This window comes from Athene noctua, chromosome 1 (genome assembly GCF_965140245.1).
Source record: "Athene noctua chromosome 1, bAthNoc1.hap1.1, whole genome shotgun sequence".
NCBI lineage: Eukaryota > Metazoa > Chordata > Aves > Strigiformes > Strigidae > Athene > Athene noctua.
This window is the reverse complement of record NC_134037.1, coordinates 155273913-155300797: the sequence shown is the minus strand read 5'-3', so window position 1 is coordinate 155300797 and position 26885 is coordinate 155273913. Positions and strand designations below refer to the sequence as shown.

Below are 26885 nucleotides of genomic sequence, written 5' to 3'. Positions count from 1 at the left end.
TCAGGTAAGGTCATACTGTGAGTTCCTGGAGGTACTATTCATATATAATGCTTAACAACAGAGGCATCTGCCTGTTGATAATACACCTGGATGTGAATACTTTGTCCACCCATAGTCTGAGTCAAACTGGACCATTGATATTTTTCCCCTAAGAGTTACAAATTGCTTACTTGAATACTTAAATACCTCATGTAACTCAAAGTAGTAAATAAGACCTATTACAACTAGGAAAACATGCAGCTTTGCATTTCCAGGATTTGTGAAACAGAATTACTTGGCATAAACTGATTTATGTAAAAATCCAGCACAATTTTTATATGATATCTTGGTCCAAATTCAAGCCCTGCACTGTTTCCTGTATTAAAGTATTTAGTAGGATGAACACTGGGATTTCAAATGCTGGGCTCTTTCCGGTTAAAGAAAGAGTTGCAAAATGAAACACCCATTTGCTATTTAACATAACTCAGACTGTGTAACAGCCATGACCAAGAAAGTTGCAACATTTACAAAATAACCAATGACACAAAATAAAAACAAGGAAATCCTGTTCTCAACACGCTTCAGACCCATTTTCGCAGATAACAGAATTGTAAGTAGTTAGTCATGTATCGATGAAGAAATTTTGAAGTCTGATATCAATGAATAATTATTTAATCAGCTGGGCATTTCTTTAACACATACTGTGCACAGATACTTTAAATATAAATATTTTAAAATACTTTCTCTAGAGACTCCTTCATTTAAACAAGTACTTTAAAAACAGAAATTTCTTGAACCTTCCTACAAAAACTGACACAAAAATACAGCAGAAATGCAGATGGTTTTGAAATATAATAAAACTCCTTTTATATTTGATAGAAAGAGTCCCTGGATTTTTTTTTTTTTTTTTTAATTCCATAGTCTTCTAGCTTGTGTTTGATTACTTTTAGAGGCCTCTCAACCCCTGACTGTTTTCAGCTTCTTGCTTTTTCCATGTACTGAACAGTTTTATTTTTTAGCTTAATTGCATTTGCCTACTCTTCCTTTAATGCTCACTTGGAGTATATTCTGAATGCAGGTTTTCTAGATATCTCTAGAAAGAACACAGGGTCATAGGTTGCCCAGGTACCAGCAATCCTTGTTGGGCACAGCAGTGTTTACCACAGGGAGGGTTCTCTAAAACTCCTTCTGCCCTGGGAATAATCTCACAGAAGAGCTATAAAAATACCATATTTTGGAAACTTTGTTCCTTTCCAAATTAAATATTGGGTTGATTAAATCCAATTGTCAAAAATTCTGGCCTTTTTTTTTTTTATAGGTTGTTATATGTTTAAACAGTCTGTCAGACATTTCTGAACTAGTCTTGAAATAGATACCAACCTCCATGGATCAAATGGCAACCCCTCACTAGACTTAACTTCCAAAAGTCTTTGCAGTGTCAGCCAAGACATGTAAATGTGTTCTCTTTCATCTAACTGGATAAAAATTTTATCATTATTGCTCTTTCCTACTCTTTATTTAACGTTTCCACATGCAGAATTTGTTAACATTTAAGTAAGTTTTCACAGCTTCCCTGTTCCTCCTTCCCCCAAGTCTACAGGAATCATCATGCAACAGCAGAGCACTAAGCAACAGATGTTAATCCCATAGTTTAATGCACCACCAGAAAGTAATCAGATATTATGATGATAAGAGCAGTATAATAATCTACATGGAATAAGTATTTTCATTGTTAATTTTTATCTTCTCTCCCAATTTGGATTTCTGTGCTTTGAGGGAATTTATTTCCCAGGAGTACATCTATGATGTACTATTTAAATGACAGCATGGTTAACATGAATTCTTTTGCTCTGTATAATCAAGTCTATTATACTGATAATACTGTACAACCTTTAAGAATATTTAATTGCCATTCAAATACTTAATGACATGGATACCTACTGTTTATTTTAATATAAGGTTTAATTAATCTTGTTACTGCTAAAATGTGTGAAAAAAAAAAAAAAATTACTCTATAATCCATGACATCTGTATTTTGTGATTTCTCATCAACAAAACGTTTTATTTGGTTTAGACCCATCCACTTGCTCCTTCTTACTTCAGTTTACCTTTTCTTCTTGGAATATAATCTAATCTATACAATTTCTTACTCCATTTCTCTGTTCTCTCTTCAAAATGTCAAATGTACTTGTCAAGATTTCTGTGAATTTTAAACTTCTCCTGGTATCAGTCTGTAAAGAGTCCTACTTCCTAACTGGATTACAAACATGGAAACCTCAGCAGATGTATAATAAAAAACATTTGTGTTTTGCTGATTCAAGATATCAGTTGATAAATTTTTATCATAGTATTTTATCTGTATCCTACATATATATTTCTATTTTTTAATAAAAATGAAATAATCTTGTATAAGCATTTTATAACTGTTGGTAAAAGAATAATTTTATTTGGTTTTACTCAAACTTTTGCTTTTTCCAGTGTAGCTTGTGATTATTGGGGGGTTTTTGTTAGAGGAATGAGCAGGATCATGAGCAGTACATTTGAAACAAATTTGTATGGAGAAACATTAGAAAATTAAATGCTCCATACAATGTGTTTTGTTCAGTTTAGAGATAAAATTCAATCATTTAAAGTCTGTAAGGGGATATTAATCCTGCTTAAACTGCAAATGTTAACATACCTAACTATGATGTTGCTTATGATACCTTCATAATATTGTCATTATTAGTACAGTCTTATAAACCAAGCTTATTGGTTAATTTATTGAGTCAGCAAGTAACGCTTCTGACCTTCACTGTCAGTAGATTTCCTAATTTGATATATTTTGTCAATCTTGTGGTTTTAAACTATATTTTTTTAAATATTATTTGTCTAAATGAATGCACATGAATTGTAGACTAGAATGATAGTTTCTGTACATGTGAGTAGAACATGAAGAATAACACACAGTACTTCACAATAAAACAAATCTAAACTCTTAATTTATGAAAATAATGGGACTACTCATTCATACAAGTACCTTCACGAGTAAAATTTGCAGGTGGTGCTCAGATCTTGTGAAGGATGGCAGGAGAGGAGGGAGCTGTTTGGTGAAGCATATAAAACATATGGATCTTCCTGTGCCTCTCTTACCCTTTGCAACTAAGAGATGTTCATAGAGATCATGAATTTCCTGTTACTACTCACCAGAATGCAAGGCTGGTGTTAGAATAGGAGCAGGTTTTCAAATCTGCAGTAAGACTTGGAAACAAAATGTGTAGCTGCTTCCCTATAAAGAAATCACCAAGCCTCTGCACCATCTAACCAACAATAAGAAGAAACCAACCTGCCAAAGGCTTTCTTCAAAACAGTTATTTTTCAGTCATTTTTTCAGACGGGGTAAAATAAATTCTCATAGTACTTAAGGGCACAGGTACGATGATACTAATGGACAGCCATGGTAAGAAAAATAAAATATAGCCTTTCAAATGCAACCAAGATTCAGCAAAAGCTGTGACTGTTTATAGACTTTGGCAACACATCTGCTTGCTTAGTTGTCAAGTGTGGAATTCTGGTGTTTAAGTCCAGGTGTCAAGAACTGAAAATGTTCACAACTAGAGATGAACAGAAAGTATGTATTTGTGTGAGACAGGCAGAGATGAGGAGTAGGATGGTATGGCCTATGTTTGTCACTTTTTTTAAATTGCTGTGGCTACATTTTTTCAGTATGAAACAGCAGAACTAAAGTTTTAAAGATGGACTGCAAGTGCTAATGGGAGTATGGCCGAAGCTGCTGATAAAATTCCAGCAGGAAGAAATCTTGCTTCACAGTGCTATTAAAATGGTGGTTTGTCACAGAATCACAGAATCATCTAGGTTGGAAAAGACCTTGAAGATCATCCAGTCCAACCATTAACCTCACACTGACAGTTCCCAACTACACCATATCCCTCAGCGCTATGTCGACCCGACTCTTAAACACCTCCAGGGATGGGGACTCCACCACCTCCCTGGAAAGCCCCTTCCAACACCTAACAACCCATTCTGGAAAGAAATGCTTCCCAATATCCAGTCTAAACCTTCCCTGGTGCAACTGGAGGCCATTACCTCTTGTCCTATCACTTACTACTTGGTTAAAGAGACTCATCCCCAGCTCTCTGCACCCTCCTTTCAGGTAGCTGTAGAGGGCGATGAGGTCTCCCCTCAGCCTCCTCTTCTCCAGACTAAACACCCCCAGTTCCCTCAGCCGCTCCCCGTACGACCTGTGCTCCAGACCCTTCACCAACTTTGTTGCCCTTCTCTGGACACGCTCGAGTCATTCAATGTCCTTTTTGGAGTGAGGGGCCCAAAACTGAACACAGGAATCGAGGTGCAGCCTCAGCAGTGCCCAGTCCAGGGGTCAGATCCCTTCCCTGTCCCTGCTGGCCACGCTATTGCTGACACAAGCCAGGATGCCATTGGCCTTCTTGGCCCCCTGGGCACACTGCTGGCTCCTGTTCAGCCGGCTGTCAATCAACCTCCCCAGGTCCCTCTCTGCCTGGCAGCTCTCCAGCCACTCCTCCCCAAGCCTGTAGCGCTGCTGGGGGTTGTTGTGGCCCAAGGGCAGCCCCCGGCATTTGGCCTTATTGAAACTCCTCCAGTTGGCCTCAGCCCATGGCTCCAGCCTGTCCAGGTCTCTCTGCAGAGCCTCCCTACCCTCGAGCAGATCAACACTCCCACCCAACTGGGTGTCATCTGCAAACTGACTGAGGGTGCACTCGATCCCCTCATCCAGATCATCAATAAAGATGTTAAACAGGAGTGGCCCCAAAACCCAGCCCTGGGGGACACCACTCGTGACCGGCTGCCAACTGGATTTAACTCCGTTCACCACAACTCTCTGGGCCTGGACATCCAGCCAGTTTTTTACCCAGCAAAGCGTGTGCCCATCCAACCCACGAGCAGCCAGTTTCGCCAGGAGAATGCTGTGGGAAACGGTGTCAAAAGCCTTGCTAAAGTCAAGGTAAATTACATCCACAGCCTTTCCCTCATCCAAAAAGCGGGTTGCCCTGTCATAGAAGGAGATCCGTCTTGTCAGGCAGGACCTGCCTTTCATAAACCCATGCTGACTGGCCTGATCCCCTGGTTGCCCACTATGTGACTTTTAAAGGCACCCAAGGTGACCTGCTCCATGACCTTCCCCGGCACCGAGGTCAGTCAGGTTTAGGTGACTTCTGAGCTAGATATCACCACCATCAAACCTGAAGCACCTAGAATCGCTACCACCTTTCCAAAATGAGTGACACCATCGTATGCATAAACATAGGTCTGAAGTGGGAGTGCAAGCAGGACTCAGTATGAGCTATTAAGCCTTTTTTATATATATTGCTTAAGGACAAAACATAGTAATGTTGTATGCTAGAAACAGCAAAAGCAATTCAGACTGCCCCACAGGAAGAAATACTTATTAAAATTATGTCTTTTTAGTACAGCTTGAAACGTATAATCTGTTTTTAAAATGTTGAGCACAATATAAATGCAGACTGTGCAAGGTTGTACTAACCAAAAAGCCTAGTCACAGCGTTATGACAGCTTTATGACATCTAACCATCATAGCAAGAGAAAACATGGAAGAGATGGCAGGTGGGAAGAAGTACTTGATATTCAAGGGAAAATATTAATGGATGTGTCTAAAATGTAACTACCTTTTAATGTGTCATGCTTAGGAATATTTGCATAATATTATCCTTTAAATTGCAGTGTGTATGTATTAATTTTACAGTGTCACTCCCAATAAGTCTGGTATCTGTACATTCAACAGGCCCAACCTAGCATACTTGCATCTCTCTATCACCGATATTTGGAGTCTCAGTTGAGGAAGTGGCTCAAAAGCAAAACAACCCAAAAACAAACATGAAGAAACACCTGTTTGTGAAAAACAGAAAGCCCCCAAACAAATCATGTCCTAGGAAACTGTCCTAAAATGTGAAGGGGTGCTCTGAGGCACTCTCCATTCTTTCCCCACATACATTCTTTCTTAAGTTAGTCTTCCTCTGGATAATGCCTGTTATAAACATACTAGAAGTCCGCACATAAATATATACATACTAGGAGTCCATGAACAACATGCAAAAGAGCTGAAAAGGAAGGCGTACAGAAGAATCTGAAATAGGACCAAGGGGTTTAAAAACAAACCAAAAAATCTCAGTGATGAAGAATTATGAAGCAAAGCATATGGTCTGCATATGTCCTTAGTCCTTGGTGTTATATACTTCCTAGCACATTTTTTACCTCTTCCATTTTGCACTTCCCACTTTTCCTTGTTTCCCTAATCATTAGATACATGTGAAATGTTGGCTGTAATTTTTTTCTGTTTTGAAAAGATTACGCTTCTTATTCAATAGAAATAGACCAAGAAAACCCACAAACCTGTATGTGTCTGACCTCGTTATCAGTGTGAACAAAGTCTTTTCTATTAGATGGTGGCATTTTGGAATTTAGTTTGATGCCCATCTGCAGTGGAAAGCAGGAATTGCACCACAGATCCTGTGAGCTCAGTCTGACAAATATGTGTTGTTTTTCTTGTACTACACAAGACATCATTAAAGGCAACAACACCTTGCATCAGTTAAGGTTTCTATTCTCTTAAAATCATGAGGAAAACATTACAATCACTGAGTCTCAAGGAGACTAAGACACACCTACAAGTATGCATTCAAACACCATCATTTTCTAGCAGGCCCCTGCCACATTCAGTCCTCAGAGTGATACATGGGAAACAGATTTAGACCTGTAAATCTGCCATTTCCTAGCTTTCATATGCTTCACTTAGCAATATAAGTAACTTCCTTAGAACATAATTTCTTTACATTGCAGTTTCTTTTCAGGAAGATTTAGATATGCTTGCACAAAGCTTTTTGTTTTGTTTTAAAGCTATCATGAGTTAAAAGGATACAAAACTCTAGAACATATTACTGTCTTAAAACAGAACTGGCACACAGAATTGTATAATTTAACTTCTTTAATTTATTATAGCTGCTGGTGCTTCCAGCAGGGCAGTTGTTTAAAGGTTGGAAAATATTTTAACTCATTTTTAGCAAACCTTTCCTCCTCATCCTTTCTACAATTTTCTTCCTGATTATTTGCTTAGTTGCATTCCAGTAGATCAGAAAACAAATTTGTCAGTTGTGTGTAATAACTTTCCCCAAAGAGTGTTAGAAAAATGAAACTGTTGAGAAATCACAAGACAATTGTAGAACAGCTGTTCATTTTTGCTATGTATTAGGAAAATTAAGCAAATAACTTCAGATATAAAAGATGCAGTAATAAAAACAATTTCCTGAAGATACCAGTTCAAACTACAAAATAATACTGCTGGTATATTTAGATAGAATTTCCCTTAAATGTTCCAGGAAAAACTACTTAAAACTAAGCCTTTGGACATATGACAGTTTTTAAGATACTGTAAAACACAAAGCAAGTTAGTATCTCATCCAGTTATTCATTCTGAGAAAATGCCAAAACCACAATAGTTACAGCTCTGCTGTTCCAAGATGAGGCTTGTAGTCCACAGCTCCTGTAACTTCTGACACACTACTGTCAGGAGGTATTTGAGAAAAAAAAAATATTTTACATACGCTATCCTATTCTTACATGTTTGAACAATTTTTAAAAGTAAATTTGAAGCTCTACAGAATCAAATTGGTGAGATGTTTCTTCTGAAATACTCACGTAGTCTACTTCAGGTGACCGATAATTTATGTTTCGTTTGGCATTTCCTTATGAAAACAAGAAAATGTAGAATGAAGAGCAAAGGCATAATATGCAATTGTCTCAAATACTTGCTTTTAAATTGTTTACATTTAGAATAATTAGGTATAAACCTACTTTTTTCAGTCTTCCTTCTCCTTCTAGTAACAATCATAGGAATATTGCATAAATGATGAGATTTAAGGAAGAAAAAACAACTTGGTTCTTACTTTTGAGTCTTGGATATTCTTGCTTTCATAAACACTGTTAGAAATACCCAAGAATCTGAAGTTAGAACAAGTCTTTGAAAACATCCTCTGTAACTACTAAGGCTACACAGCTAAAGAGAGTGTGAAAGGAGGACTCCTTTCATACTCACATCCAACAGCTGAAGCATTAATGAAATTATCAAACTTTGCAAGATGGATGGCAGGAGAAAAGAGTTGCCAAGTGTGCTGAGAGCCTGACCCTGCAAGTGGCCTTGTGCTTGTACAACGATCTGTCAAAATCTGTCTTGTCTGAAAATAAGGGCTTTCTCTGTCTGGATGTAGCTCCAAGACTAGAGCCTATATAAGTATATGCTAACAATTTAGTATGTGAGCTTTGCACAAGGAGTATTAAAAATATTTTAATTGGTTAATTAGCTTGAGGCTCTGTATGATTAGACTTTTCTAGGTCTACAGACACAGCACAAAAAGAGACACTGCATATTCCACACACATTACAACCTATTGTTCCAAGGCTAGTATTTAATCTCAGAAGATCACAAAAATCTTACTTTCCTTTAAGAAATACAAAGCAAATGCTTAGTGGCAGAGCTACTTAAGGGAGACAGGGGTTTGGATCCTGACTTCTTGAATATACACAGTTGGCCAGGACCACAGTCCTGATCCTCTAATGAAAGCTGAATTTCCCTTCTCTAATCAGCTCTCTCAATGACTGTAGCACACACTGCTTTTATTCTTCAGGGGCAGCTCCTCTCCCTATCAAGGTGAGATCTGCATAGGAGGTATTTGATCCACCATTACTGAAGTTGTGTTTTAACTGTGTGGGTGCAGCATTTGATCCAGCACATATAAAATGTGTGATCAAAGTGAGGGAGAATTTTTGATAACCTCCTGCTGGGAAAAGGCAGATATATGTGCTATCACCTGAAGAAAGTCAGTCCAGAGTAGCAAAAACCTTGGAGAGATTTGCCATCCAAGTCACCCACTGGATTTAGCATAACTGACGAGTATCTATTACTGCATAAGAAGGGAAAGTGGGAGTGAATTTAGAACTAGTTAAATAAAAATACCACAAATTAGAATTTATAGACAAAGTTAACAGGAGTTTTGGAGGCTTCCATTATTCACATAAACTGAAGAGAAGTACCCTCTTAGCAAACCAAAATGCCACGTTAGCTACAGTGAGATCCACAAACAAACTTTTTATAAGAGTTTATAAACTTGTACTAAGCTCCTGCACATTCTTGCACACTCAAGCTGAAAAAAAACCAGCTCTTCTAACAAATGGCTTCATTTAAGGCCTCTCTCAAAATGTACACATTTATATATTTTTGTCATCAATTAAAACAAGGGGCTCAGAAAAGCAATTATTTACTGCTGGGCATTATGAGAAATATCTCTGAATTGAATTATTCTCAATTAGTGAAAACTATTACCACATGAATGAAATTGCATTCTTCTAATAACAATGTTGCCTTTTAAAGGACATCTTGCACTCGCCCAGAGATACATGGAATTCTGAGTATGGATGCATGCAAACCCCAATACTTAATCGAGAATCTGCTTTTGGTTTTCTTCTGGTTGTTAATTATTCAGGGGCAAACTGAAACTATTTAATCTGTAGTGATTTTGTGTGCAACTCACCCCTGTGCACAGAAACAAGCACAAAGTTTTATACCAAACAAGACTTCAGATTAAGAGCAATATAGAAATTTACACATGGGATAAAACCTGAGGCCAGTACATCCAGTACTGGGTCTCTGAGAGAGGCAGGACCAGCTGTTTCAGAGGAAGTTTAAATGAAACATAATTAATAGATAGTCATTACTTTATTCTGGCTTGCATACCTTTTGGTTTATAGTTTGTTTGCGAACAGATCTCTGTATCTGAAACCTGAGTGGAGAGTGATTAGTTGAATCTTGTGGTTTTGTTCAAGTATAACACTGGCAACCCTATTTCCTGTGTGAAAACTGTGAATCCAATTTTCGCTTCCAGTGACTGTTTCTTATAAGGTGCTCTGTGTCTGCCAGTAACTTGATGTGCTAGAATAGTCCTAACTTGCTAAAATTTCTGAACATTTCAAAGAGGCTCAAGCACTGTTGGAGTACAAAATACTTCTGAATTAATTTTCATCCCAGTTACCAGAACTCTTCTAGAATATACTTTAGAGATTTTTTTCCCTAAAAGATAGCTATTTAGAGCTTTTAATATTTCATATAGACCCCAAATTAACTCCGTGTAATGAAAATATAAGGTGCAACCAGTAGCTCAAAAGTGTATGAAAAACAGATTTAAAATGAAACAATTAAAAATTATAATTTTCACATTGCATTTTCTATGTCCGTATAGAAAATGTCTGGTCCACAATCCGTGTACTGTACAGAAACTGTGTACTAATAATACACCCATACTTTTAGCAGGCTTTCAATGTTTCTGAGAATACCAGTACGCTTGCAAACTTTAAAATACAGATTTTTGTCAGAGAGCTAATTATTGTAAGAATTGTCGTTGACCGTATCTACAGAAAATTTCATTATTACACAGTACTGCAATAGCAACCCAGTGCCTCAGTCACTAGGCAATCATTCAGGCTCACAGCACGCTACCTCACAAATATCATAGATAGAAGGCTCATCAAAACCATGAATAATCTTGGAAATACTTTATGTTTTAGGTCAGTAGAGAGATGCAAAAGGGGCCAAATCAGCTCCCATTTCATTACCAGTAGAAAAGATTAGCACTGTCTTCCATGTTGAGCTGCTTGTCACCTGTGTTCAGCCTAATCCCTTACCTCATCACAGACATGTTCATAAACCAGGATCCAATTAATTCATGGGAATGTTCAGAATACATACAAAGACATATTATGTCCATGGAGCAGAAGTATCTATTGTAGCTCATTTTTCCCAGTTCATGAAGGCTAAAATCATCACCATTAAGGACAAAACAGCCCATAAATGAAGCCAGTGAGGAGAACTATGAAACTTATTTTGGGGGTCTAATCTGTTTTTGAACCACTTTTCCTAAAAAATTCCATTTAGTGACAGACATATTTTATCCAGAAATACAGACTAGGCAATCTTTGAGAGTGGGGGGCCAGAAGTAAAGGATAGGGAAGGTACAAAGAGGTGGAAGAAAATAGTTTATTCACTAAAAGAGCTGTTGAGATGACCCAGATTAATTTGACTTCATTCTTTTAATTAAAAAAAAAAATAAATATTTGTTTTGTTAAAGATAGGTTCGGAGATCTCTTAATTATATTGATTTTTGTTTCAGAAAAATGATTAATGATGCTTAAAGAAACAAAGACTATTAAAAAAATGAAAGTAAATTTGTTATTTGAGCCACAATGATTTCTTTTCTCGGATTTCTCATATTCATGAATGAAATAATTATTATTCCAAATCAGTCTGCGCATTACAATTTCATTACAACTTATATCTGGAAGGCAAGTGACAAGTTCTTCAGGAAACACTTTGATATAAGAAGAATAGAGTTCGTCAACAGCCATCTTTTTGCTAGAGCTGGTACAATTATATTAACAATTTATTTATTGTTGATAATTATATCTTTCAATGTTTTGAAAAAAATACCATAAAAAAAATTTCAAGCCTGAGTAGTGAACCTTGGATGAATGACTAATTTGGACATGTTAAAGATCCAGAAAAGGAAGGTCGGGATTTGGGGGGGGAAGCACATTTTGTTCCTTGATCATTTGTCCCTTGTCACCAATCTTTTAATAAGAAATGCTTTTGAGAAGTCCTCAAGATACACGTTTGAAATCACTAGGCATTTTTTAATCCAAATTTCCCCTTCCTGCTTGCAAGACTACAGTCTAATTTGCAAACAAAATCCAGTAACATCAAACTATAGGAACTCAAGACGGCACTAGCTGAAGTCTACATCTCTTTTTTGAAGGAGATAAAGATATTTGGTATAGTGGGTTTGAAATGAATTTTCAGGAGAAGATACAAAGGGAAGAAATTTCTCCCTGGTGAACTGAGATCTAGAAAGCTTTCTAGGTGTTGGCAGCACCACAGAAAAATCAATGATAAGAAGTTAGAATGATGAGATGATAAGCGACCACCTTATGTAAATAAAGATGAGGTTAACAGTACTATTAAAGTGTTAGAGCTATGGAATATTTCAACATGAAACAAGAGAAAGAATTACATAGAAATACAATGTTCTTGTTTACTATTTTGTCTGTATTAAGTTATTTTAACCAGGACTAAGATGACCCTACTGAAAAGCACAGGAACTTTTAAATCTAAGGCAAACCATATTTGTATACTGTGAACAAAATGTTCCATAAAACCCAGTATATTTAATTCATTCTGTCCAACCTTTTCTCCTTCAACAAGGCATCACATCACTCTGTAAGAAGCATCAAAAAATTATCGAATTGGGTATAGGCAACATTAAAGCCCTAATGCATACAAATTATATTGCCCAACTCCCTCATTAAAATCTGTAACAATGAAAGAGATGGCCAAAAAAAGTGTTTTCTGCAAACTGTACCTACAGCCAATCAAACTGGAATTCCACAGCTAAAGTATACAAACCAGCCTACCACCTATCCAAAGTAAGACTGTAAGTTGGTGTTTCACCTTGATTTTCTGGTACCCAGCAAACCAGAGCATTAAGTGCAATTTTATTCATTTCATAATCTCATTTTATTCATTTCAGATCTACAGAAATGGTGTTTATATATTTCCAAAGCCATCTCCACTTGCCAACTGCCACTCTACTGTTGCTATGCTATTCCTGTGATGTTAAAACACTGTATCTGTAGTCCTCATCAGACAATCCTGTTTGCAACGCTGATATCCTGGTAGGTAGAGGGAGACTGATAGCACCCAGAAAAAAAAACTCAACTTGTAAGGCATTGATAAAACACAAATATCAATGTAAAGCATGAGAAAACTAGGACAAGAGAAAAGAAGGGAGAAAAAGAATAATATTAAGCACATCTGGAAAATAAATTCATTTTCTAATTGAAAATTATAGAACTCTGGGAATTTCAACAGATTTTTAAAATAGAAACTGACAACAGAATTTTGAACATATTTATAATAGATTTTGAAAATTTTCTCCAACTTTGCAGAACACCAGTCTCTCAGAATTAGTTGCCTAGTGTCTGGAAAACATTTTAATGAAAAAACTGTGACTATGCATATTTGCTTACCTGGTCAGTTAAACAAAATTCACTGGCCTGAGCAGAATGCATTGTAAAAGAAAACTGTAAAAGAAAAAATTTCAATTATTATTTATTTCTCTCTCTCATAATTTTTATGATGAATTATTAATGAGTGTTTACTGTTATATAGAAATTGCAATCAGCAAAATCATACTAAACAAAAAACTTCTTACAATCTATCAGGTCACTGTTTTCCCAAAAGAGTCCTGACTGTGTTAGGATTACATTTATAAACAATAGTACTAAAACCAACAGACACTATACCCTGCTATTCAAAAAGGATTAAAGGTATCAGATATGCAGTTGGTATCAACTTGTGTGTATTTTTATTCAAATACAAATATGTAGCTATCATTATTTCCTTAAAGGATACTCAGATTTATAATATGTCCATTTGGTAAAACAAAAAAAAAAAACCCATGTGTTTCTCATTAAATGTTTTTCAGGACACTTGAATACACAAAGTTCATTTACTTTCTATAATATGTCACATAAACATAGTATGAAAAGAACATTATTAAGACTGTACTGTGATGAATATAAATATCATAAAGTGCCAAATGTTAGCCTGCCTATGGAACTTTTATTTCTTCAGTGAGTATGGAATAAGCTACAGTTGCTAATTTCTTAGTCACATAGCATTCTTCCATGGGAACTCCTCTTCATTCCTTGTACAAAACGACATTCAAATGTTCAAGCACTGATGTTTTGTGTTAATTTCATTGCTTAACAGGTGGACTGGAGAGACATCTGTGCAATAGTGTTCAACTCCTGCTATGAAAACTGCAGTATTTTGCTATGATCCATGCACTCTAATCATGACTGCTTTGACTGTGTTGCAAACAATACGCCAACTCAAGTTCAGCAAATTCTTTTGGAGGAATAACATTGTCCCAGATGAGTTCCTTCATGCTAACAAATCAAGCTGCAAAGTGAATACTTAATTTGGGTCACATTGGCTCAGTGTTTTCAGAAGACTCAGCATTTCGCACTTCATACATTCAAGGTACTGCTCAAAACAATTTCATCTGGAGACATAAATACCAACCACATTGCAAATTAGGTGACAAACAGAAATGAGGAACACGCAATTGCTGACCATCTCTACAACTTGATGCAATGCACTTCACACCTTGATGTGTGAACTCTGTGGTAAATCAGAGGACTGAATTTTATTCTCCAGGGCTTTAATCAACTTTGTTATGAGACTCCTTTTTGTTGTCCTGAGATGTCTCAGTAACCAGACACTTTCCTCTTTCTGTTTCTGAACAAGAGTCTTCCTTACTGCAGACCAAATTAACCCTCAGAGATGGCCCATCCACTTGTTGTCTAGATCGAGGACAGTATGAAAAAGAAGTGTGTTACCAAGTAAAGAAGGATTCCCAAAAAGCATTTGCAGAGAATGGTTACATAAAGCTGCAGAAGGCACGCTAGTACTATTTGACTTTATCACTTTACCACTTCAATAATAACACAGGTTTTCTTGACAAGTAAATGCCTATTCAGGGTGTTGGGAATGCATAAAAACTTCAGAAATTCTGTTAGGAAGCATGATAGCTGCCAGCCGCAACCACCAACTCTAGTGCTGGAATGTGTAGATGGTGCTCCCTGAGGTCAGGGAATAACTGACAGCATACCATCCTTTTTGCAGACCAGTATGACAGAAGGGTCCTTTGGCAGTATTGCAGTAAATACCTGTTGACTGCAAGGAAACTGACTAAAGAAACATGGTTTCAATCCTGGACTCCGGAAATGAAGTTTTATAATGGGAAGTGTCATGTGATGTCAACAAAAGACTCCTGAAAAAAGACTGGTAACAGAGAAAGACAGTTCTAGCACCTCCCTTCCATTCATCTGAGACAGTAGTTTCTGGCATACAGAACATCATTCCATATATGAGTATTGACCAACGTGCCTTGCATTTTTCACTAAAAGGGAAGGCAGTGACCATGATGCTGAGAATTTCAGAATGGAACAATAAACAGCAACCAGGAAGGGTACAGACAAACTGCAAATCCTGTCAGATCAGTCCAGTTTATCAGCAAATCCTAGAGTGTATGCTGCTAATGAAATATAATTTCCTATTGGTTACAATAGCATCCTTCTGATGTAGCCAGACTAGTTTATTTTAATTTAAAAACAGGGATTTGGGTCAAGCAACTTTGAGCTGAAGGGGTCATATCCTCACCATTTCCTTAGCCACCTGCCTGTTTGTGACTTTTGAGAATAACTATCTCATTTCAGAAAGACTTACCATGGGACTTATCCTCCTAGTCCAAACTACAATCTTGTTACTGGCTTTGCACCACTGGACTGATGCAACTGTGCAGGTCACTGTAGAAAAAACAGTTTCTCTGCTCAGATCTAATAGCAGGAATGCAGGAATGTTTTCAGCAGTTAACAGCAAGAGAGTCTGAGCAAATGCAAAAACAGTGAAAAGATGACTGATAGGATAAAGTATAAACTGAATAGTGGTCACTGTGCTTTTGTAAGATTTGCTGAACATAATCCTTTATTCTGAGTTTCTATACAGAAATTAAATGGAATGAGTTTTACTCATGATTACATTTATTTAGCACTGCAGAGCAAACTATCTTTCCCTGTTAGGCTTTTGTGTAGCCTTTCAGGAACAACATAATATGTATGAAAACTAGCAAGAGTAAGTGGGTTAATGACAGACTGGATGCAATTTGCTTATCTTGGCCACATCTCGAAGCTGTGATGGACACCCATCCCTGCTGATACAGGCATTGCTGCCAGCCCTCCTCTACCAGCCAAAAGCTCTGAACATATGACTCCACTCTGGGGAAAAAATGCACATTTGCATGAGCAGCTCTGCTTCCTTCATTAATTATGTCACAGCGTCTTTCAGAACAAAAAATATTGCTCACTCTTCCTTAGCCCACTTATCTCTGTATTGCTAAGAGAAAGTAACTTGGAATCTTTACCTTCTAGTGAATCACAGTTATCCCCAATCTCTCTAGAGGAACAGGCATCATGAAAAGTCTGATAGGGGAGGACTTTTTTACCTGTGATTAAATCCAAGAAGGAAATGAAGCAAGTTTCCCTTCTAGTTTGCAGTCTGCAGACACAGTCACCAACTTCTTATTTTCAAACCAAGCACATATGGCATAAAAACCATCAAGGTACTGAGACAATTATCATGCAGCTATAAAGATACAATTCTTACAGTCACTTTTCAGAGGAGAAGAGTTGTTATTCTTTTTATCCTTTAAGTATTTAATAGTAATCCTATTTTATGTGTATTAATTTTAAGTCACTTATAATGAGATTTGCAAAGGTATTGATTTCAATGGGAGGTAAGGGCTAAATATCTTTATATGGAGTCCTATTGAATCTCTACATTTATTGTCTGCACACAAATCATTATAAAGCAGGCATTATTCAAGAAAGAACTCAATGGCAAGAGAGAAGTCCAATTAAGAAGTAATTCAATGCAATTATGGAAGTTCGGAACTTGCCTGGAGTTCTGCTTGCCTGCAAATCATTGGAGAAAGATGAAAAGGGAGGAGTGTTTTTCATCCCCACTCCCAAAGTATTATTTTCACATTTATATTATTAATTTTTAAAACCCGAAGTATTACGACTTCTGCAAAGTCACAGGTTAAAAACAAAGATGCCATTAACTGGGTTTCTGTGGGATCTTTATTTTGCAACACTATCATGAGTGCTGGGGTTAGCCCTATCAATAGCTAAAAGCAACAGACTGGAGTTCTTGTCTATAGCTATTGGATGTTTGTATATGAGTAAACTGGCTTTTCTGACCCTAGTCTTGTAGATGTTAAAGTCAGGTCAGCACAAATAATGCTGGAATGTACATTTTAATGCCTGAACTTCTTCCTTCCTATTCTACACCCATTTGTGTGAAGAAAGGAAAAGAAATAAGAACTGAGAGCCAACAGAAATGGACATTGGCTAATTAAAGTAAGGCTTTTTTAAAGTAAAAGTGTTTTATTTTACAATTATAAACTAAAGTCTTTCCATTAAAAATGGCACTGTAAATTCTTCAGCTAACAATCTAAAGTCAACAGATAAAAAGCATCTATCAGTCTAGATGCTTGCCTAAGGGGCACTGAAGAAGTTGGGGAGACAGGGAGAATCACAGTTGAATAGCTTTGTGATAGCATCAAGGCATTTCAGGACAGCATACATTTGATTGCACAGTGTTTTTATGGCCTTTTAAAGTATAAAGCTGCAATGCACTTCATACACTTTCTTACACCAGCAAAATACTTGGCTTGTTACAAACAAAATGATGAATGTGTCCAGTGCACTTTGAAAGATGCAAATTCTTACCTTCCAGCATGCAACCATTTACACCCATGTCAGCTCCCCAGAGCTCTCTGGCTTGGGATCTGTTTTTTGTTTTCAAGGTGAATTCAGATATATCATGATACATCATTCCTGGCAGGGTGGAGATGTTTATTTTCTCAGCATTTATCTGTAATGCTTTCCTAGAAAGCAACCAGTTGAGCCAAACAAGGCTTCCCAGGGCAACCCCAATGCTCCTAGGACACTGATGACTCTACTCAGCAAGCAGTGACACTAGGCAGAGATACTGATTTCTCCAATTCAGACCTCTTGGAAGGGATAGCTGCCTGTATAGACTGAAGGAAAGATCCACAGTTTGAGATGGACCTTAAACTGTCTGTCCTAATTAATGCTCCCATGAAGTAGAAACATGGCTAATTAAAGTGGAGGATGCTTAGTCCTTGCAAAGACTTGGGTAGGGCTGGAGCTGAACACTACCAACATTGAGAGGAGACTCCAGCGAGGTGGCTGTGGAGATAGCCCTCCCTGTGGCAGCACATGGGTGCCTAGGAGAGACCATCACCCCCCCAACACTGAAGTCCTATCTAAGTGGGTTCATTTTGCTCAATGGGCAAAGCTCTAGTAGACTTATTTACACTGTTTACAATAGAAGTAATTCAACAAACATGCAAGAGCTTGCACTCTTCTATTCAGTAGGACACACTCCTACCCTCACAACTGAATGACAGCATGTTTGTTAAACAAGACTGGTTCTGACCCCATTATGCAATTAAAACAAAATTAAAGTTATATTACATGGCACAGAATTCAACAGTATAAAGCAATCTAAAGAAGTGTTAACTCAAAATTATTTGCATTTTTCAAAACCAAAATTATGTATTTCAGGAGGAAAAGTCTACTAATATTGGAGATGATGAGTAATAAATGCATGCATAAATAGCCCTCAGAATCCTCTAAATTTTATCGAAAAGTTCATTGAACTTTAATATTTTAAAAATTCCCTTTTATGCAATGCATATTTCCGGCTGAAAAGGGTTAATCTGAAAAGACTAAGTCATATTTAATGCAAAAAACCCTGAAGAAGTTATCTACCAGTACCTCAGATACCACTAAATCTGAACTGGAGATTTTTGAGGGGAAAAAAGGTGTTCACGGTATTTCTGCAATTAAAGTAAGCACATTAAGTACAACTAGAAACAAAATCTCTTCCTTCCTCATGTGAACAAAACCAATTTAGATGGATTTTCTTGATATGGATTTTTAATTTTTTAATAATTTTTATTTGTGGACAGTTCTGTCTCAGAAACTTAATACAGAAAATGAGACAAACGCTATATTAAATGAACTGAACTTCAAGATTTTGCAAATGTTGATTGATTTGGGGGTAAGAACACTTAATTCCCCAGTGAGATCTATCCTACTTAGTAAGGCTTCAAGTTCACTTCAGTTCTCAAATGTGGGGTGAAATTAGACTCAAATATTGCAGTCAGACTCCTACAATATGCAAGCTGTGAACAATTTATCAAAACAAAGCTTACATAACTATTATCATTTTGTTAGTAGTAGTTTCACTCCCTACTAAAAGACAGAGTCTGTTATTCAAGTATTTTTTCTTCTTAAGTACTTAAAACAGGATTAATTTTCATATACTTACTAGGAGTTGGATTGCACTGTGAGCCCATTATAGTGGAGAAAGAAGTAAAAGTTCCACTGCATCTGCAGGAGGATCAGAAGGCCCATCCACAGGTCCCACACAGCCAGTGTCCCCTGCAGCTCACTCCCCATTTTGTGGGGTGCCTGGAACACATCTACAGCCAGGCGACCATCCTGGGAATCACCCAAGAAGCCTCTTTATTCCCCTTCGGTAGGCAAACCGCAGATTTCTGCTTTCCTATTGCTCCCTGCAGCTTTGCTGCAAGGGTCCAAAGTGTTTCCCTGTAGAGGTAAAACCCCACATTCACACCCAAAAGTCTGCAATAGTCAAAGACATCCTACATACCTCTTCCAGACCCACCCTTAGGGACAAGTACAACGTGGTGATTCATATTCTGTTTTGCTGAGTGACTGTGAATGCTGTTGTTTGTAAAAAACTTACCATGACACATACCCCTGTTATGACCTGTTTTATATGCCAGAGCATTCAAACTCACCGATATACTACACTTAAAATCCATGCAGCATAAAGCTGAATGCATTGTTGATACAAAATACTACACAGGAGTAATAGCTCAAAAACTGATCTTAGATACCTCACTACAGGTGCAGAGCAACTCCATTAAACCATAAAACAGAAAAAAATCACGTCCCGCTCAGACTTGGCTCATTATATTATCATTTCTTTTTGATTAAAAAAACAAACAACACAAAACCAAAAACCAGTAAGCATTACACTAGTTATTTATCTAGTAGTATAACTTGTTTGAGATTTTTGGCACTATTTCAGTTAAGCTTTGTAATTTGTCTCACAACATTTTTTTTTTATATACCACATGAATATAAAACTGAATTTCAAAGAACTGCAAAGCCACAAGTTACATAACAATGGCTGCAAAGTGGAATCAGTTTTAACTCATAATAGGTATAATTAGCACAATAGAAATTAATCACATTGTATTTCAGTGCATCTTTAAAATCTTCCAGATGCTTTATTCTTTCAATACTTTATTTGTGTTTACTTAAATTCTCATTAAATAAATAAGTTTTGTACAGGAATGGTACATAGACCTGACAGCTAAACACCAAACTGCTCTATTTTTTTTTTACTAGTGTGACTAAATAGGAGAAAATTAGATTCTGTTTGCTGTTCACCCCCTCAAACAAACCAAATAAAAACCTCAGCTAACAAACCTATCCAAATATAGTGCTATACAGGAGATGAGATGACATGACATGTTACTCTGTTCTTTGGTTTTTTCCTATGAAACTGCATGGACTTAACAAAGTAAATAAAATCACAAAACAGTAAAAACTCTAATTCATGAGATTCTCAAATATAGTCTTCTACGGATATTTCTCTTCCAAATACAGTCTGAAACTCTCTGTGCTCACACTTCACCCTAAAGATTATTCTCTATCTTAAAATTTTGGTATCTGTTCCTAGATAAATTCTGGTTCATCCTTCCCAGTACAGCTTCAGTATTCCCACTGCTTTCCCTTTTGTTGACTATCTCATCCTTAAGTATTTTTCCACATAAGTCACATTTCCCATCCATAACTATTTTTACATCGGGAACCTGTTGCCTACATGGCCAAACACTTACCTACAATGCACTTTTCACTATCATGACTAAGAAAAAAGCCGTGGTTTCATCGTGCATGTGAGAGCCTGGCTCACTGCATTGCAGCCCTCCTGTGGTCTGCTCCTGGGGCCTGACACAGACAACTGAAGCTAGTGGAATTTACAGCACCACTGTGACCTCTGCCTTTAACCTTGAAAAAGCTATGTTATCTCTATAGCACCCTTCATTTCTCTGGTAACACAGACAGATTCCTTTCAGAGGTTTTTCAGCAGAAGTATTTCAATAACTATAATTCCTCAGACTATTCTAATACAGAAATATTTCCACACAAGATGTTTTTCTTAGTGAAAACTATAGATCTGATTCTTGATCCTTCTGTGATCTCTCCTGTCTGCACAACTTCATCTACAACACTAGTCTTTCACTATTCAAATACAATAAATTGACATCTCTATTCCAGTAGCTGCAACTGTCACTCTCCCTCACTTCTTCAACATGTGCTCCTTCTGCTTTTCCAACTCCTCAGTTATGTCTGGAGCTAGATAATCTACCAAGAGAAAAAATCTGTTGGTATTTCCTACTAATTTTTCTTCCATTTTTTGTTTCTGTATGTCTGATCTCCGTGAAGTCTCAATTCTAGAAATATTCCCTCCTATAAAGTACTTGCTTGTGTTGCTCCTCCACTGCCTCCTCTCTCAATGGAGAATTTGATAAGGCAGCTTTCGCTTGTTCTCTTTGGACCAAACATCTCGATTGTTTTCTACTTAGGTCATGTCCGGCCACAGCACAAGGAACTGTCATCCACCAAGAACTGTCTCTTGTTTCTGACACAAGTGCACTTCATCACACCCTGATCTTTCCATCTTCTTAGGTGCATACATTCCTCTGTCTTTCAAGCTAGGTGCAGAAGTTATTAAGAAAGTCCTTGGTGTGTGGAGACAACATATACACATCTCAGCCTAAACAGTGCTTCGAGGTACTTAGACGAGTTTAATTACTGAATAAACCAAGTACTTAAGAAGCTTTAGGTATTTATCCCCACAACAGCTCTAAGACATCCCTATTTTTACCTAATGGGGAACTGAGGCATAGGAAAACTACTTATGCTACTTAACCGTGGGATATCTGTGATAACTCAGGAACCAAGGCCAAATCCCTGATAACTCAGACTAGAATGCTAATCTACAGACTATTCCTCCCACTTCCTGAATGATAAGAGTTCAGCAACTCTAATGTATGTAGTCTTTTTCCCTTGCTGCCCTCGGAGTGATCTATGCATAGATGAACTATTTTGTCTTGCTTCAGGGCAAAGAAAAGGAGTGTCTTTTCCTCTCCCTATATACCTTTAGACAGAAACTGTTGAGTCATTGGTATTTTGCTGTGTGCAGCACTTCTATTTTTTGTCTTTGATAAAATAATAATTGATGTCCCTATAGCTATTACCAGATGCAGTTGAAGAAAAAACAACAGAAGAAGGGAGAAAAGAAAGGAATGTGTTGTGTGGTTTCTGTACAGAATTCTGAAGCAACTTCAAAATCTATGCTATTTCCAGTACCATCTTGTTTCCTCTAATTCTGAATGCCTTTTGTACCGGTTATAGCTGTGTGGCTTATTTTTATGTAGAAAAAAATTATTAATTTTCTATCATCTGTCTTTCCATTTACATTTTACTTACTAAAATATTTACATTATACTCATCTCTGAACTCAGATGTTTACGTGGAAATGTGGATCTGTCTACTGTGGATCCAAGGGGCATCTCAAACAGCATTTATAAAAACCCAGCATACATTTGGGTTATGCTAGCAGAGTTACATTAAATGAAGTACAGATCCTGCAGTGGACTTAGGTCAAAATGAACCCATGATATACCAACACTTTAGAGTATCTAGAAATGTTTGTTTCTCTTCAAAAGCCTTCCTCCACCATGTTCCATCAAACCTTCCCATGCTGTATCTTTGGACTTCCTCCTGGCAGCTGATGTAACCACTCAAGCCCCCTGCAGAAGCCAGTGTGCACAACAGCACAAGCTGTACCACTGTGCCTTGCTGGTAACCTAAGTCAATCAGTCAAGGAGGTTACACCAAAGCTGTGGGGTTTGGTTTCAATGATCTAACTTATCTACCACTGGAAATCTTCGAGAATATCCAACATGTAGAGCAAAACTAAAATCAAGTTCAAGGTTCAAGATCAGCTACAGATTATTAGAAGTTCTTTTCTGGGAGGAAAAAAAAAAAAAAAGTAGACCATTGATATAAAGACATCTGCCTCAGGAAAGTATGGTCCATCACATCATACTGCTCTGCACCATTTGTCAAAGCTTTTATCAAATATGAAGAAAAAAGATCAAAATTCTCCAGTATCATTATTCTATTCAGGACAATGATATCCACTTTTTCTACCTTAAGACTTTACTGAAGACTGGGATTTTGCCCATGCACCAAACAATTCTAGAGTATGTTACCTATTTTGAAGAGACAGCTCCAGTATATCATGGAGAAATACTGCCTACACAGAGATAGCAGACAGAGGTAGCCACTGTGACTTTGCCAGTACAACTCCTCAGAGAAAAAGTTATTACAAATTTTTATCTGTATCAGACAGGTAAGTCTGCTGAAGTGGGGGGCAGGGACAGGGGAAAGAAGAAGAAAAGGTGAAGAAGAGCAATACTATTGTCAATCATATGCTTAACGTAGATAAAAATCATAAATAAAATTATTTCAAGTGGACAGGTAGAAATTTTGGAACTAAAATGTTTTTGTTCCTCACTAAAGAAAATTATTGTTTCCTAGGACTAAAACTGTGCCACTCTAGATGCACCCTTCTGTGAATTCGAAAACAAACAAAATATTATTTCTAAATAACAGAAGAATTATTCTATCTGCTTCAAACTGAATACTTTCCATAACCCATGGATTGATCAAGTCAACCTAAGTCTATTTTTTATCTTCTTTAAGTTTCTCAAGAGAAGAAGGAAAGAACACATGACAATGCAAAGTCCATTTAAACAGCTTAGATTGCACCTATATTTCTTGTTTGGTCCTGTCCCTCTGACAAAGTATAGTTTGTATACAGGTGGAAATCTGAACATGTTATCTAGTTCACTTTATCATTTATAAACAATTAAACACTACCAAGAATGTTGACAATAGCAGCTTAAAATTAAGTCACAGAAATGGGAAAAAATGGTCAATGGTGCTGCTGGGAAGAAACAGACAACTGTGTTTCTAACTCATTTAATATGATCATGAAACTATGTTTGTATAAATGTATAAATGTTACTGTAATTATTAAGTAAAAACAAGTTTTGAGATTAATTAATGTCTATAAATCTTCTAAAAGCAAATATTCTACATGATAAGTTACAGGAGCGCTACTGCTACACTGCTGGGGACATGTTATAATGTTACAATGTACAGGCACGTCAATTCTACCAACATATATTATCTCTGTTTCCATATACACATTAGAGCCATAATGACCATTTATGCGTAAGAGTACATCTAGATGAAATCACCCTAACTTATGGATGTGTCACAAGCTGTAACTTTTAAACTAGGCCAGACCGAATTAAAAGGGGGGAAAAAAAAAAAAAAAAAAAGACATTCAAAACAAGGCCCTGCATGCCATGAAGTTTGGCACAATCTTAAACCATAACAAGGCCATGAATGAGCGTATGGCATTCACAAGTACCAACACGCTAACATTTAACTTGATACATCTTACAGATGGCAGTATTTTGCCACAGCAGGGAGATGATCTTGGCAGGGAAGCACAGAAAACAATAAACACTGAAGTTTTTAGAACTGGATTTTCAGAGACTGGCCTCCATATTTGTGACATCTGAAGCTAGTCTAGAAATAAAGCCTTTAATTTCCTCTGTAGCTGTTGCCAAGAACGCAAGGAAACCTTGAAAAGAGGAGGAGGAGATGAATGAAGCAGACTGTGGAAGGTAAGGATTTGCAGCAGCAGGATGTTGAGGTGTCCTCCCAAGGCAGTGGAGAAAACACTGAAGATGAGGTTCCTTCTGCAAGGTCAAAAGCTCAGACTACCAAAAGTAAAGCTTAACTACCAAAAATTCCCATTACCCAACATATCTGTGGAGGCTAACACTCTAGGGTACTCAATCTTGCAACATTCACAAAGGCCTTCTAGCAATAGAGCTTGCTTTTTTGTGAGTTAGCATTAGCTTTCCCAGACTTTATCTACCTATAAAACCATCTTAACATAACCAAGGAAAAGAAAAGATTGTCTGACTTAAAACTAGCACCAATAAAAAGCTGGATCTCAGTTAACAGAAACCTCGCCTTGCTTCCAGGATGGCTCAAATGTTGCTCAGGGCTGCATCAAAGAACCGTCTTCTACATCTCTGTCCCTGCTCCACTGCTGATATGAGATTGCAGAGGCGAGGCCGGGGCCATGGGGCTGCCAGGGCGGTGCAGTGCCCTTCCTCTCTGACCAGCCCCTTCCCACAGCACCCAGCGAGGCGAGCTGAGCCAGGCTGGGGATGGTGACCAGGGTCAGCAACGGCCCAGCCACACCCAGTCATTGCTGAAGGCCTTGGGCCTGGCTCGGGAGGTAGCCCCTGAGATGGGATGGGAAGGGGTTGGGGTTGGGATGGTGCCTGGCTCAGCAGGGCCAAGGGCTGGGAAGGGGTGTTGTGTGTTGGGCCAGGGCCAAAATGCAGCTTTGAAGAGGAGGGTGAGCCCCACTGAATTTTCTCACAGCTCTCTTCAAGACTGGACACCTGTGTCCCAAGCCAAGGCAGCCAAACATCAAGTGGAGGTGGGGAATGGATGTGCTCAGGGCCCTGGCACATATAATTTGTACACAAAGGTACATAAGCACCACATACTACTGCTCTTCCGAGTATGCAGGAAGAGAATAAACACAGTGCAGCTTCACTGCCTGCACGCTGGCCAGCCTTGCCATGTCCATGCGGAACAGTGCTGGTTCACTCCCCTTTTCCAGCAGGAGGATTTACTCATAACAAATTCACACTCCTCCTGGAAAAGAGGAGCCAGAAGGGATGGTAAGGCGTCACTGCCTTGCCACAGTGCCCCTCTGGCCGCACCACTGTGCCTCATCGTCCACACAGGAGAACCCATAAAATCCCACATTATGTCTGAGAGACTTCCACTTCACCTGCTCTTACTAAAAACATTTACCATCTAGAAGAAAGAGAACAACTGTGCACAGACCACTTTACTGTCTGATGTGCAAGACTCCTAGCAAAGATATGAACCAGGCCTCCAGCCTCCTCTGGTCCTCATCTCCTCAATCTATTGACTAAAGGCTGCTGGTAGCCTGTAAGATATTACAAGACAATGTCCAAAAATATTGTAGGATTTGAAAACTGAGCAAGAAGACAACATACACACATCCCTACCCATGCAAGCCAGTACAAAAAGAAATGGGGAAAACAAACCTCATAAAAGAGCATCCAAAGTTTTGCTTAATTTTTATCTATTGATAAATGAAAATGACGGCACTGTCACTGAAGAGGAAGATCTTTGGTTTGTGTTCTCCAAAAGGTTTGGTAGTCCTTTGATTAAATAGAATTGGGAATCACTACTATAAAGCACCCATCACTGTAGCAATTGAGATCCTCCCGAGTAAATTAGATCTGCACTGTATGGCACTGACTCAACAGAAAGGAGCTATTTGCTCTTCAACCCATTCTGAAATGTTTTTTTTTTAAAAAAAATGTTATACGGAAAGAATGCTTTATAACAATCATTCTGCTGCTGGTAGTGGAAATTGTTTATCAAGAAGTGCTCTGGAAGATGCGTTGGGAGTTAGTCTTTCATATGAGATACTAATTTACTGTGAATACTACTTAAGAAATCCAGCTTGCCATTTTGTATCATTTTTCTTCTAATTTCCCTGACCATTTAATATTTAAATAAAGCCAGGTAAATTATATCCTCAGCTTGGAGAGTTTGATAGCTTGATTTTATATCTTTATCTTTTTATTGAGTTTCCCAGCTCCTGAAATAATAAGCATTACCCTTATCATAAGCAAGCTAGTCACTCTGCTACCATGCATAAGCAATCTAGTCTCAATTTCCTTGTGACATTTTCCAGGTTAAGGAAGAAAGCTAAAGCTTGTACTGAAGTCATAAAACAATGGATTTTGTATCCTGAATTTAACCACCTTGAGAGCTCTTCCCAATGCCATGAGACATTGTTTCAACTTCCAGCCTGCAAATCCTTCCAAGAAAACCCTTCCTGAATCCTG

The 26885-nt window shown here is 37.7% G+C and overlaps 1 long non-coding RNA gene across 2 annotated transcripts in view; it reads right to left on the bottom strand.

Moving 5' to 3' along the window:
* The window catches only part of LOC141971426 (uncharacterized), a 243196-nt gene that overhangs the window by 53717 nt on the left and 162594 nt on the right, over positions 1-26885 (bottom strand). For both annotated transcript variants that reach the window (XR_012635278.1, XR_012635279.1), the window contains one exon: positions 13102-13155. This is a non-coding gene — a long non-coding RNA (uncharacterized LOC141971426). The remainder of the gene's footprint in view (positions 1-13101; positions 13156-26885) is intronic.